General features: G+C 33.6%; 1 non-coding gene across 1 annotated transcript; it reads left to right on the plus strand.

Moving 5' to 3' along the window:
- Positions 1-15,252: 15,252 nt before the first annotated feature.
- On the plus strand, positions 15,253-15,384 carry LOC129013442 (U11 spliceosomal RNA). The gene has a single exon (XR_008493918.1). It is a non-coding gene; the product is annotated as a U11 spliceosomal RNA (small nuclear RNA).
- Positions 15,385-16,471: the final 1,087 nt, after the last annotated feature.

The raw sequence follows: 16,471 nt of genomic DNA on the forward strand, positions 1-16,471 counted from the left end.
GCCAGAAAGCCTTTAATGAACTGCAAACTTTGTTCAATAAAAATGATTGTGTTCCAGCTTTTTTCTCCTTCCAAAGAAGAGAAAACATACAAATATCATGTAGAAAGCTTTAGGAATCGTAAAGACCTCAGTAGGTCTTAAAAGCATTATTTATTTTTAAAAGCAAGGAAAAAGAAGCAACACACACACAAAAAAACAATAGCAGAGATTATTTTTATCCTAACTTGGTTCAATGACACCAGATGCAGAATAGGGCTCTATGGCCTGAAGGGTCACGAGTTTGAGTCAAAACTCAGCTTCAAGTTAATTGGCTGGTATTTGGGGCTACACAAATTGAAGAGAGACATATTTGTTTCTGATGGGGAGAGGCAGGATCACTGTTCTTGAGTCTCTGCACCCCCTTGCTAGCTTGTCAGGAACTCTCTCTGGTGAATAAATATCTTCAAAGCTGATACCTCTCACCTTTCCTGATAATAAATAAATAAATAACAAGTGTAATCATGATGGATTCTGTTAAAGATTAAAAAGAACAAAACAAAACCAAACCGAGAGTGGGACTTTATTCCTTCCAGGTGCATATTCAAAAGCAATGTTCGTTAACTCTTGGTTTTGCCTGTATTATCAAGCAAAAGTGATGACATCCATACGCATTTAAATAAAAGTTGATATCATATCCTAATTTTTAATATTTTGGAATGGAATGTGCAATGTTAAACACTATAGTTAAGTGGCCAGACTTTTTTGCATCCTTTTAAGTGATTTTTTTAAAAATCAATGGGAAACTTCCTTGGAATACTAGGCAGGATTATTTCCTTTTAAACTCTCTCCAGGTAGATATGTCAGGAATCATTTGAAATACTTATATGTCTGTTGGGGGAAAAGAAATCGGCAAAAGAGAAAGACCCACCATACGGAATTCAGTAAACAGTAAACCTCTTGTCCACCCAAATTACACCAGTCCCCACATATTAGGAAGACATTGCAGAGGCTGTGCTGTATGTCTTCCAGGCAGAGCTCCATAGCCAGCAATTAGTCTATATAGTCAGAGGCCAAAAAACTTTATTGTCTTACTTGCTGTATAATTATCTGTTATGATGAACTGTGATTCTAAGGACTATTGTCTTTAAGCTTGGATCTGTGTGTAGAGTGGTTGTCTGGCTGAGACCCAAGAATGGACCTTCCTTTTAGTATCTCTGCCTGAGTGATTTCTCTGGTCTCTTCCTGGCTGGATAAAACAGAGACTGTTTCTGCATGATTTCTTGGGTTGATGAGAAGCAATTATGCTTTAAATGAAGTCATTCATGTCTGCCATTTTGTTTGCATATTTTCCAGTGTTCACCTGTTATTAAACCTGTCTTTAAACTGTAAGCTAGTTCCAAGTAGACTTTTGTGTCCAACACAGTTCGGTAATCAGAGGAAAACAAAATAGATAAAATGTTTTCTGCACAAATCACTCAAGCAAGAAATCTAATAAAGTGATTAAAATCTAAAATAGCATTTAAGAATTTCCTGGAATTTTTATTTCTTTTAATTTCCCTCCCATTCCCTGTAAGAGGGCAATTGTCTCAGCAGTCAGTGTGAAAGTTATGCAACTTTGTCATCTGGTGGGAGAGAAGGAAAAGACAGAGGAAGGAGGGAATATTAATAAATCTTATTCCTATTGTCAGAATAGTTATTGTTGTTCATTATAACATGAAAATGACATATTGGCATGTTCAATAAAAGGATTATTTGAACTACTTATCAAAAATTGATTATATCTTATAGGTCAATTTATTTAAAATATGAATTCAATAAAGATCATATAATGTAACCAGACATAATTATTAATTAAAAGTGTATTCTAATGAACTTATGACTACTAAAAAAAGAATATTTTTACATCAAGTCTTGTAAAACAGAAACATTTCACTTCACATCTTCTGGCCTTCAAACATCTGAAAAGCAAATGCCTAAACTAGCTTATCACACATTATTAGGTGAACTGTAGCTTATAGCTATGAAAGTCACAAAACAAAGCATGAGAATATTATCAATTTATCTAAACAGATCTATCTTTTATTAAATGAAGTTTTATGTAATAACTTTTTACTTTTTGCCTTTTGGAAGATTTTACATTTAGTGAGCTATTTATTAGCCATTCCTTCCTAAGAGGTATATTTTATATATACAATTAGCTTTAAAAATAAGCCATAGTGGTTGAGCCAGAATGATTTACTGGATATTTTTAAGAATAAACACAAAATGGAATATTGTTAACCAAATTGGAAATATATCGGACCCTATGATTACTTAAATTATTTCATATAATTCTCCTTTTGGAAAAGAATCATTTTAAAATGGATATAAACAAAAAGTAATTGAACTTTAAAACAATTTCATTTTGCTCAACTTTTTTAAATTCCCAACTAACCATGTGAGTTTGATTTTTGAGTTTCAATGAAATAAGAGAAGGGTTACTGATCGTTTAAAAGTACTTCGTTTATCACCACTGAACAGAAAGCATTTCCCCCCCGAAGAGGTAAGGTGACCTCTGCTGTTTAAAAATAAGGTTTGCAAAAGGCAGTCCCTCTCCTAAAATATCCAATAATCCTAAATTACAAGGATAAAAGTGGATACTGCTGTGCTTAAAAGTATTTACTAAATTCATTACTGTTTCGATTATATACGTGATTTTTAAGCATTTTTCCCTCATAGCTGGGAAATTTCCTCTGTCATTTTTACCTCCTTGCATTTTGCGTACAAATTCTGACTGACTGGGATCCCTGCCATTGCATTTTCTTCTCACTAAAGGGTTTTATCTGCTCCTGGTGGGGCAAAGTCATGACCCAGAAAAAAATTGATTCATGAATTCTCAGGGTGCAAGTAAAGAAGAGAGGAAATATGCCTTGGCTGAGCTCCGACTAGTGACAATTTAAAACCTGTAATTAGTCTGAATTCAAGCTGCAAAAGGAATCTGAATTAAAAATTCATTAATTCAAACTGATATATTAACTTGAACATACTAGATCCCTCATTATAGAGAGTCATTTTACAAGCTGTTGTGTTAACTGCTGGAACCTAAATTTTACTAATTTTAAAATTATTTAAAGGTATTAGAAAGACCACCAGACTGTATTGCATTGTGCCTTCTCTCTACCTTGAGAAACTCAACCTTTATTGGATTTGCTTGGTGTTAACACCTTAGCCCTAGGTTTCATTTCCATCTCCACCCTAAATTTTGTATTTGCAAATCTGCATTGTCTTGTGGAGCACACATTCTCTTACTAGTTCCCCGCTGATGTTTCCAAGACCCCAAGTCCCCTTTAGCTAACTCCCTGACATTTTCATGAACTACACTGCTGAAATGTTATACAGTAATTAAGGTTGATACTGGAGCACGTTCGGTCTCCAGTACAAATTAAGATGGAAAAGATTATCATAATATTTTGCTAATCTGTTTGGTAGATTAGAATTGCTCCCTGTGGGGGACAAACAAAAAAGAAAGGTATTTCAAGGTTAGGCTTCAGAAGAAAGATCAACCAGGTAGTAATGATTGTTTTAAAATCACACATATTTTAAACTTTTCTTCTGAAAATCTTTATGTGTCGACATATTGATACTTAAGTTATAACTCCCTTGGGACCATTGTGCAAGCTTGTCAAGCAAGTTAGTAGGCACTGTCAATGGATGGGCTCTTGAATTCAGACTAAAATTCTGTTATCATTGTGTGGAGTTCAAATCCAGGTACCACCAGCAGCTGGAGCCTCTCCAACTGTCAGTAGTGTCTGAAAAACACTAAGAGACTAAATAATTTAGATTACACTATACTGACCTGTATAATTGTTTAAATGAGTAATGCAGTCACCAACTGAAAGAGGTCAACCATCTGTAGAGGAAACACAGAATTTGGTTTCATTTCCAAACAAACTTTTGAAGAGCAAATTGTTTTTTCTGTGGGAGGTAGGGGAAAGTCTGAAGACAGATTAATGGCTTTTCCCGCTAAATAAAGGTTAAGGCTTCTGTCATTTCTAGAACGCAACTTCAATAGAAAAGAAGCCATAGGGCAGCTGGTCTCAACTGCCACATAATCAGCATGCACGGGCACTGTTTTGAGTGGGTTAAAAAGTAGGTGGCTTTGAAAATACAGTATTATATCATTACATGTCATCATCATTCACTACATATATGTGTGAGTACATGTGTATATAAAAAGAAAAAACTTGGGTAAGACTAAATCCTGAAGTTAGAATAACCACATTTTTGCAGATAATGGCAAGTGGTTTGTTTTAAATGCAACCCTACCTAAATCTTTATCTCTAAAATATGGAGTTACTATAAGTCAGATTTTTGAGATGCATACATTTAGGTAACCAGTTTACTTTGAGGAAAAAGTGCTTATTTTAACTAGATTAACACATACTGATCAAACTCTTAGTGTTCAGGCGGCTCACATTGAATTAAAGGCTGCCATCATTAAGTGCTCCTACCAACTTATTCTCCAGAACCATTACCTTCCAACGGGTTACTTGCCAGGCAAAGTGGTTTAATTATTGGATTTCTTCGGTGATCTCCTGTTCTCCTGCCATGGTACCATAACAGGCTTCTCTGACCTCTTTATGATAAAACAAATTATAAAAGAAGAGAATGACAGAGAAGAAAGAGACTAAGTTCTGTGTGCCAATGAGCTAACTATGAATTTAATGCAATGAATTAAAATATATATTTTTATATATAAATATATATAACATATATAAATATATATAAATATATAACATATATAAATATATAATATATAAATATATATAACATACATAAATATATAATATATAAATATATATAACATATAAAAATATATATAATATATAATATATAAATATATAATATATAATATGTATATAAATATATATAAATTTATATATAAATATATATAATATAAAATATATATATAATCTCTTTGCCATTTGAGTTTATTTCCTACACATACACACATGTGCACACATAAACGTTTCATCACAAATTGCTTGAGGTCACATGCAGATAATGTGTAGTAAATTCTTTTCTCAAATGCCTTTGAACACTTTGTCTATCCATCTAGCAAGAATGTTCTTCAAAATTCATCCTTGCATCATTATTCATCTGTTCTGAAGCAATAAGACTTTTTGTCATAATATTCAATGTATCAAGAAGATATTTACATTGCATACATAAAATCTTAAGCTATTAAAATGCTCTATGGTTGTAGTAATGCTCATCCAATAAATCTGCTTGTTTGGGCAATATCCACATATTGTTATCAAAATGTAATTTTGGTTGCTGCTGGTTGATAACAAATGCTAATTGGGAATGCATTATTTTTTAGAATAAATTTTCTGAGAGACTACTGAGGGCTTGGCACTGTGAAGTATGCAGAAATAAACAGAATACAGACACGACTCATGATTTGCTTATGATATAATATAGTCAGAATGTTAGAAGTTTCTGTACCATACTGTCATGTTCTAACTTTCATAGGTAAGCACTGTCATGCATTTCTCTCTCTCTCTCCCTCTTTCATGCACATGCACGTGTGCTCACACACACACACACAAAGCTTTGAACATTCTTCACATGAGCCCAGTTAAATAAAGATGAAGAAAAGGAGCATGATTTCACAAAGTATTTCTTTGTACATGTTTGTGAGCCCTGAATGCCATCAATATTCTCCTTTCTCACTTCACCTACCTCCCCAAAATTGAAAGTAACAACGGGTGGCGAATGGTAAAATATGACACAGTTGATAGACATATTTCAAGTAAAAGCCAATATAATGGATAGCTCTGGTTCATAAAAAAAAATTAGCACAAAATTAACAACTTAGTAGTGGATAAGAAAAGACAAAGTTCAAAAATTTTGTTCTTTTTTCCAACAGGATGCATCAGTTACATTGACATAATCTTGATACACTAATGTCTACTTGTTTATCTTTGGATTCAAACATTTCTACATTACCTATCACAATATTTATCAGATAAAATGGAAATAAAAAATATCATTCCAGAATATAATTTCTCAAATTATGTGTTGAATTTCTAAACATTTTTCTGGTCTTAAGGCAAAAATCATAGTTTGCTTGAATACTGCAAATATGAAGTCCTTGTCTCATCCCAGTCACTGGACTAAGTCCCTGGGATGTAGCAGTGAATAAACAGTACGTTCCCTGCTCTCATAGAGCTTATATATTAGCTATGAACTATGAAAGCCGTTAAACCTTCTAAAGGGGGGAAAATAGCCCAATGTTTGAGGAAAAATAGAAAGCTCAGGTATCTAAATTATCTAGATCAGCACTGTCCAATATGGCAGTCATTAGTCACTTGGGAAAATAGGGGGGTGATGGGGGTTTTCAGTAGAATACGATGTGATATTTTTCAAAGACCACTATGGCTTCTCTGTTGAGATTAGCGCAATCAAGTTTATACCAATTGTCTTGGAGTATACCCTTTCACTCTCAAAAGTGCCCCAGTATGAATGACAAATATATGGTCACTCTAAAGTACAAGATTACAAAGTAATGCAGTAAGAGTTTGATCCAGGTAGCTTGGATCATGGAGGTAGCAGTGAAATAAAGCATATTCTGCACGGGAGATGATACTTATCACATAATCCTACATTTCCTTTTTTTAACTTGCATTTTCTTTCTTGTGGTAAAATACATACAATAAAAAGTTTACCATTTTAACCATTTTTAAGTGTGCAGTTTAGTGTATTAAGTACATTCACATTCTTACACAACTATCATCACCATCCATCTCGACAACTCTTTCTCCTAAAAAACTGAAACTCTATACTCATTAAACAATAACTTCCCATTACCTCTTCCTCAAGTACCTGACAACCACCATAAGACTATCTCTATGAATTTAACTAGGTATTTCATGTAAATGGAATAACACAATATTAGTCCTTTGGTAACTGGCTTATTTCACTTAGCATAACATCATCAAAGTTCAGGCATGTTGTAGGGTGTGTCAGAATTTACTTTTTTTAAAGGCTGATTAATATTTGATTATCTGTATATACCACACTTTACCCATTAATCCATCGGTGACTATTTGGTTGCTTCCACCCTTTGGCTATTTCAAATAATGCTACAATGAACATGGGTGTACAATAATCTTTTTGAGACCCTTCTTTCAATTATTTTAGGTATATATTCAGAAGCAGAATTGCTGGACTATATAGTAATTCTATTTTTAATTGTTTGAGGAACCATCATTTGTTTTCCACAGTTTGCTGCACCATTTTGTATCCCAGCAATAGTGCACACAGGTCCCAATTTCTCCACGGTGTCAACAGCTCTGGTGACTAGTTCCATTCTGTGTGCTTCTTTGATATTAGTCAACCTAATGGGTGTGGAGTGGAATCCTGTGTTTCTTAAGCTAAAATTTGTATATCTAGAGTCAACATAGCTCATATTCCTAGAATGTCAAATTATTGCAAAATATGGTAAAACCTACTTTTGTGTTAAAACAATAGAGTTTTTGGAATTAAATCCATTTTTGCAAAAGAATTAATCACATATATTTGTTAAGATAAAAGTTTCTGTTTGAAAACACAATAGCATAGCCCTTCCCTAAGTCTTCATGAAGTGCTGGTTCATTTTTCCGTCTTGATTGAGGTGCTTGGGTGGAATACTTTGTAAAGCAGAGGAAAATCTGTTTTTACTAATACTCATACCAGATAATGTCTGCTAATATTTGAGTCTGTGGTTGACCAAACGCCTGACATACCAGATATGACTTCAATATATTCAAGTCCTATTACTGGAGGTAGGGAATGGCTGTCACACTAAGGGCTGATAACTATGGAAATTCACAAATAATCACAGAACTTTCATCTTTAATAACCCTTTCAGCCTAATATTTCCCCTATTCCTTCACCAAAGTAAGCAGTACATAATAATCTATCCAACTTTTTTTTTAATTGAGAAACAGCATTGCAAAATAGTTAAGAGAATAGCTTCTGAAGTCAAACTACTGAAATTTTAATTTCAGCTCAAGTGCTTACTAACTGGTGGTCTGGGTGACATCAGGCAACTTACTTATCCTCTCTGTAACTTAGTTACATCACCTTTAAGACATCAACACATGCAAAACACTTTGAAAAAGACTTCAACAAATGTTTGACATATTATTACTATTTAAATTATATTAAGCATACATTCAGCCACAATAATAAATATACTATTTCTGATTAATTAGTATTAATATTATCTATAGTTATGAATATCTATTATATCCAACAGGTCACTCTGTAAGTAAACAAAGGTAAACATAAAATGAATTCACAGAGGAAAATCTTCAGGTTTGTATGTTAAAAACTTTGCCTCAATTAGGAGTACAGATAAAAAAAATTCACTTGAATTTGTTTAATTTGGCATTGTTAGAAAATATCCAGATCAAGGGAACATTTCATTTGATTCGCCAGCTCCAATACAAGCTACTATTCACAAAAATCAACAGAAGTGCTTGCTTCATCTAGAAATGTGTCGTTGTATAGATGTATTATATTGCTGTGTTCCACATTAATCTACCAAAAAGTCCGTAAATGCCTACTGCACGACACTATCATCTGTCTAGGAAAAGGCATTTCAATTCTAAATACGACATGATACTTCCTTATGCAAACACACAGAAAAGTCACTAACATTTGGCAAATAATTGGCCCCAATAATTGAGTTCCCTGATGACATGAAATAGTTCATGGCTACCCCCTAATTGCTGTAAAAGGACAATGAATCATGATTGTCAAAATATGAACTTAATCTATCAGAATGACTACATTTGAATTTAGCTTGGAGTTTACTAATGAGGTGAGTATTGTTTTATACAGAAATTTTGTTTTGTTTTGTTTTCTATTATTGGGTTTAGAGTTAGCCCTGAAGATGCCCTTACTGGGAATAATTGGGCTAATGAATAAGATCGTTACCAAAAAAATATTTTCACAAAACTTAATAGTAAAAGCTTTAAAAATTTTTAACAATTCAGTGATTTAAAAAAATACTAATTAAGCACAAAACTTTCTTCTTAGAATTGTATCACGTCAATTCCCAATGAAAATACAATATTTAGTCTAGCACATAGCAGACTTAGCATATACTGTCATTTGTAATCACCTGTGACTCAAATAATTATATTTTATCATTGATTATTAGCTGTCAGAAAACAGATATGAAATGGCAGGGAAGCTCCAGTCAAAGGTTGGTGGAAATTTTTTAGTGATTCAACTCATTCATTCATTTAAATTATAATTCATAAACCATAAAATTTACTCTTTAAAATTTTACACATTAATAGGTGTTAGTATATGTACAAATTTATGCAATCAAAATCACTATCTAATTCCAGTCATTTTTGTCACCCAAAGAGAAACCATTTACCGATTAGAAGTCACTTCTCATGCTTTATTCTCCCAATACCTGGCAACCACTAATAGGATTTGTCTATTTTCAACATTTCATATAAATGCAATCATACCATACATGGCCTTGATGTCTGACTTCTTTCACTTAGCATAATGTCGTCGATGTTCGTCCGTCTTGTAGAATGTATCAAAGCTTCACTTCTTTTCACAGCTGAATAAAATTCTATTGTTTAAATTTTAGGATTAGCTTTTAATTTCCTGAAAAAAGTCGGCTCTCATTTGATAGTTTTGATACAGATTGCATTAAATCCGTAGAATAGTTTACAGAGTATTGCCATCTTAATAACATTATATTCAAATCTATTAGCACAGAATGTCTTTCCATTTTTTAGGTCTTTAATTTATTCACATTTATTAGGTCTTTGATGTATTCACAGATAACATAATTTTCTATATTGACAATTGGATTAGGTTTGTTACTATTTTACTGACTACTTTTGTGTTTATATTAATAAGGAATATTGGTCTGTAATTTTCTTTCCTTGTGATATTCCTGTCTGATTTTGGTGTCAGAGGAATACTGGCCACAGAAGAATTGGAAAGTGTTCCCTCTTCTTCTATTTTTGGAATAGTTCATAAAAGATGGGTGTAAATTTTTTTAATGCTTCTTATTTTTTTAAGTGTATGTTTTGCACTTTTCTTAAATCTGTTACTAAGCATTTCATTCCTTTTGATGCCATTAGAAATGCAAATTTTTTTCTTGGTTTGCCAATCTCTGCCTTGTGATTTGAGAATTGAATTGATTTATATTTAATATAATTGCCCATAGTTTATTATTACATATGGCATTTTACTATTTGTTTATGTCTTATGTCTACATGTCATGTCTTTTTTCATTTCTCTATTACTCTATTTCTCTATTACAAGAATATTTTTTCTGTCAATAGATATTTTCTAGTGTACCATTTAAATCCAATGTCATTTCTTTTACTATATTTTTTACATTTATTTTCTTAGTGGCTGTCCTGGAATTTACAATTAACATATTCACTTATAACAATCTATTTCTTATTGATACCAGGTTAATTTTAATAGTACACAAAAAATTGCTCTATGTAGTTCCATTCACTCCCTGCTCCTTTGTGCTGTTGTCATATAATTTAACCTTCAAACATTATATGCCCGTCAACACAGATTTATAATTATTGTTTCATGTAGTTTTCTTTGTAAATTAGTTAGAATTAAAAATGAGCTACAAATTTAATAACTACATTAATATTGTCATTTACATTTATCTATGCAGTTATATTTACTGGTGCCCTTTATTTATTCTTGTAGAGTCAAGTTACTATCTAGTTTCATTTCAGCCTAAATGTCTTCCTTTATTATTTATTTTAGGGCAAGTCAGCTAGCAATGTGTTTTCTCAGTTTTTATTCATCTTAGAATATGTTAATTTTCCCTTCATTTTTGAAGGGTAGCTTTGGTGGATATAGATTTCTCATTTGACAGTACCTTGAGTCAGTCATCTCACTCTTCTCTGACTTGTGTGATGTCTGTTGAGAAATTGTCTGTTACAAGAGGTAACTTGCACATAAAGGTAATAACAAGAGGATCCTGTGGACATAAAAAGTCACTTTAATTTTCTGCTTTCAAAATTGTTTATTTAGCTTTTGAAGTTGATTATGTTGTATCTAGGTGTGGATCTTCTTGAGTTTATCCTAAGTGGAATTCATTGAGCTTCATGGGTACACAGATTGTTGTTTTTCATCAAACTTAGGACATTTTTGGCCATTATTTTTTCAAGTATTCTTTTTGCTCCTTTCTGTCTCTCCTCTGCTTCTGGAACTCCTATTATGAATATGTTAGTATGCTTGGTTCTGTCCCTTGGGTCTCTTGAGATTTTTGTTTATTTTCTTCCTTCTTTTGTTCTTGGATTTGGATAATCTCAATTTACCTATCTTCAAGTTCACTAAATTTTATTTTTGCCATCTCAAATCTGCTATTTAGCCCTTTAGTGAATTTCTCATTTCAGTTTCTTTAATTTTTAATTCTAAAATGTCTGTGTCTTTTTATAATTTCTATCTTTCTATTGATATTATCTATTTGATAAAATACCATTCTAATACTTTTCTTTAGTTCTTTATGTATACTTTCCTTTTGTTCTTTGAACGTATCTTAAATTGCTAATTTAAAGTATTTGCATAGTAAATCCAACATCTATATTTCCTCATTGGCAGGTTCTATTGACTGCTTTTATCCTTGTGCATGAATCATACTCTTGTTTCTTCACATGCCTCCCAGTTATTTTCTTGAAACCTAGACATCTGCAATAATATAATGTGACAGCTCTGTAAAACAGATTCTCTATCCCATGGTTTATTATTCTTGCTGCTGCTATTCCAATATATTTTTTTAGTGACTTTCCAGAACTAAATCAGATCCTTTAAAATTTGTATTCTCTGTCGTTTCTGTGATTAGTTAGCTTAGTGGTTGGCTAATGATTGGACAGAGATTTCCTTAAATTCCTGAAAGCAATAGGTCTTCCAGCCTTTGCTCTGTGTACATGTTGGGTCATCCCTTAACTGTTCAGCTGGTCAGTTTTCAACTCTGCTTTAGCCTTCACTTTCTGTTTTAACAGAACCTCAGGGTCAGCCAGAGATGAGAGGTTAGCGCCTTTTTAGGTGTTTCCTGGGCACGTACGTAGCCCTGTGGACTCCTTGATTCCCAGGAATTTGTAGAAGCTTTTCAAAGTGCCCTACAGACATCTCATCTCTAGGTGTTTCTTTGGCAAGCTTCTTGTTTGCTCCAATTGTTATTGCTGCCTCAGACAGAGGTGATATCAAATAATTGCAACTGATAGTTTTCTCCCAGGGGAAAAAATGATTTGTTCAGAGTGATTTCTGAGTTGCCTCACATATAGACAAACCCTTCCCGCAAGTGGAGAGTTTCAGAGAACTGCAAGATAAATGACAATTCTCTGAGAATGGAGCATTGAAAAGCCATCAACCCATTGTGACCCTTCTGGTGACTGCTAACTGCCTTGTTTTCATTGTGATTGTGGGGCTGCTGGTTCACAAGGCTACTGCAGAGCTGGAGAAAGAGGGATAGAATTAGGACAAATTAAAATACCACAAAGTTTGCTGTTCTTACCCAGATTCAGCCATTTTTCTTTAATAGATGTGTCTTGGATTGTTGCAAGTCTTTAGGTAATTTCCAGAGTTCTAAAAAAGATATTTAGACCATTTTTGCCAATGCTTTTATTCCTTGATGCAGGAGTGAATTTTTGGAGTTCCTTACTCCACTATTCCTGCTGCCATCCACCCAAAGTCCTTGATGTTTAAACATCAAATTATTTATCATCTTCAAAGAAGGTTTCAATAGACGATTTAAAATTTTACTTAGTTCCTCTCAATCAAACTCAAATAATAGTTAATACTTACTGAATTCTTTGGGTCTTAGTGCCTGGGAATAGCTTTTGAATATGTTCTAGGTCCAATGGGTTGACTCAAAGTCAGATAAAACATGGCAATCATTAAAAATCCATGCTTAATAAACAGGTATCCAAGATATAATGATTTTCTTCTTATTGTTAACTCAATATAGGTCACTATGGGTGTCACAGCAGGCAACTTCAGAAAGGAGATTATATCAGACAGAATTAAGAAATCTACCAGAGACAGTGCTTATTAATTAATTATTGTGCCACTGAGTTTTGTGAGCAGTTCAGTCCAGAAAGAAAGAAGAGAAGGATCTGCTGAGTGACTGGGGTTCTCCAGTGGACATACTAGGAAATTTATAGAGGTACTCTATGTTCAGTGGTATTGCATCTTTTCTCACCTAAGCCATGTTTACAGTGAGACCCACTCCCATATTTCTGAAATGCTTTAAGTAGCCCCACTGAAAGGTCATAAAATAGGCTTAATTATCCTTTTCCTGGCTTTTCAAATCTTTAGATTTCACAAGCTCTTGCCTTGTTATAGCTGTGAGGGTTAATTTTATATATCAACATAACTGTACTAAGGGATGCCCAGACAGCTGGTAAAACATTATTTCTGGATGTGTTTGTGATGGTGTTTCCAGAAGAGATTAACATTTAAATCAGCAGACTGAGTAAAAAAGATCCTTTCTCACCAGTGTGGGTGGGCATCATCCAGTCCACTGTGGTCCCAAATAGAAGAAAATGTGGAGGAAGGACAAATTTTCTCTCTCTGCTTGAGATGAGACGTCCATCTTCTCCTCCCTTCAGATATCATTGCTCCTGGCTCCTGGGCTTTTGGACTCAGGACAGGACTTATACCATTAGCCCCTCAGTTCTCAGACCTTCACACTTAGAATGAATTACACCACCAACTTTGTAGCTTGCAGACAGCAGATCATGGTAATTCTTGGCCTCCATAACTGTGTGAGTTAATTTATGTGATAAATCTCCATACATACATGCACGCACACACACACACATATAATTGGCATATATATACATATATATACACACATACATATATATATACCAATACGTGTGTGTCTATATACACAGTGTATGTGTGTTTATACACACAAGTCATTGGTTCTGAAATAGCTAACTCAAACATTTCTGATATCAATTCTGCCAAACCTAAAATTGGTATTCCCTATATTAAACTACCTAATCCAGTACATCAATTTCTTTAAATTTTCTAGAAATGGATTAAATGACTAAGTTTTGCTAGTTTAGCTGGTAATTTTGATACAATTTAAAGTCAAATATTTCAAAACTATAGCTCCCTCATGGCTGAGGTAGATGGCTTATCCTGAAAGGGTGGGTGTAAAATTATTTCTGTCCTGTACTTTGATGTGTAATTATACTTTTATTCAAATGCATCTTCAGGAATTTGAGTAGCTCACAAGCTACTTCTTAAAGGAAAAGATAAGCCTGAGGGCTTTTACTCACATCTGTACAGGAGGGAACTCCTCTCTACGAAAATAATTCAGTCTGACTCATGTCATAACAGCATGTGAAACTTATCTCATCTGAAACAATAAAAGCGCTCAATTAGATGGTGCTGATTAGGTGTGATATATGCGTTTAATCATTGCCTAGAACTTATAGTTGTCTCCAGTATCAACTCCATTTTATAGAAGAGGATACATAGGTGCTAAAGTACTGCAACTAAAAAGAGGGTGAATCTTGCATTTGAACCTTGGCATTTTGTCTCTACAGCTGCACTTTATACTGCTACAATAAACCTTTGAGAGCTAGACATTTTTAATTCCTAACACAGAACTTATAGGCAAACCGTGTTTTATTAGTGATATAAACACATTCTCCTATCTAGTTTCCCTTCAAAAGCTCAAAGTGGTACATATCAAAAGAAAATAGAATATTTAGAGGAGTATATGAGTAGTTTGTCTGATAGACTAAGAACTACCTCATAGCAAATTAAACCAGAAAGCTGTAAACTTGGGCCACATTCACTAAGACTCCCACAATAACAGATTTACTAAGTAAATGGTTTACAAATTATTTACAAAAAAAAGACAAGTAAAAAATATTGCAAATAATTTACAAGTACTAGAATTTTGATGTGATGTCCTTGATTTTTATCTAGTCTATATAGGACAAACCATATAAAACTATCATTGGGTATCATCTACATATTTTGTTCAATGTTCCTTACACATAATTTTTTTCCTTTGAAAAAGTAATCCGTATCTTTTACAAGATTATAGGAGTTATAAAATCCATTCTGTTTACCTTGTTACTGGCTACCAGGAATTTCTATGTGTGGGTTTAATCACAGTTAATATATTTGCTCCTGTAATCATATATTTTCGACTTCCAAAAAAAAAAAAAAGCAAAACTTTTTTTTCTCTATTCTAAAAGTTTTTTTGAAAAAAAAATCTGCTGTTGTGAGTGATACATGCAGGGCAACTTGATTGCTCTTAGTGCAGAATTGACATCAAGGAATTTTGGAACTATAATTTTTTGGTAGGTGGATAGCTGGTTGTATTAGTCCATTCTCACACTGCTATAAATACCTGAGACTGGGTAATTTATAAGAAAAGAGGTTTAATTAGCTCATGGTTCTGCAGGCTGTACAAGAAGCATAGCAGCTTCTGTTCAGCTTCTGGGAAGGTTTCAGGAACTTTACATTCATGGTGGAAGGCAAAGGAGAAGCAGGCTCTTCTTACATGGCTGGAGCAGGAGCAAGACCAAGAGACGGGAGACGTACTACATGCTTTTGAACAACCGGATCTGATAAGAACTCGCTCACTATCATGAGAACAGCACCAATGGGGAAATCCACTCCCACGACCCATGCCTCCCAGCCGGCCCCACCTTCAACACCGGGGATTACAATTCAAGATGAAATTTGGGCGGCAACACAGATCCAAACCGTATCACTGGTGATTGTTAGTCCTGGTGCCCTTACTCATAAAATAGATAAATAAGTAAATAAATAAATAAATAAATAAGCCTTTTGGGTACACATCTTTTTAAATAAGTTTTCCTCAATCCATTCTGAAAGTAAATAGGTGATTTTGTAAAGCCTTATTAAAAAAACATCTTTCTCAAAATTAAGGTAAAAAACTTATATTGTTTTTCTGGAGGCTAATGCTGAAGTTATTTTTTAAAAAAACACAAACACTACTTCAAAGAGGATTTTTAATAATAAGTTTTCAATTTAATTTACTATCATCATATACACAAAACTGGAAGAAATGGGACTAAGACCTCTAGACTTATTACTTCAACAATCCACCTTCCACACCCTAACAAAGCAGAAAGTAGTTATGCTCTGCTCTTTGGATGGACCTCAATTAAACTTCTACCACTTCAGTTTGACATCTGAGCGTCCTACAGGCTGGAGAGTCTTGACAGGTCTTGACTGTATACTAGAAATGCCTCACCCACTCTACCTGATGGTTTGGAGCTTGTCCCTGTGCTGTGAATTAACCTAAAAGGATGTATGCTCTGGCTCGTCTTAAGCAAGGGTAATTTTTACTACTCTTTATGTATTTATGTGAATGTATTCAAGGACAGGGAAAGGAACTGTCTTTAGTTTCATTGACCCTTGTCCTTTGGAAGATAAATAAGAATTTAATTAACAT

Source organism: Pongo pygmaeus, chromosome 15 (genome assembly GCF_028885625.2).
Source record: "Pongo pygmaeus isolate AG05252 chromosome 15, NHGRI_mPonPyg2-v2.0_pri, whole genome shotgun sequence".
NCBI lineage: Eukaryota > Metazoa > Chordata > Mammalia > Primates > Hominidae > Pongo > Pongo pygmaeus.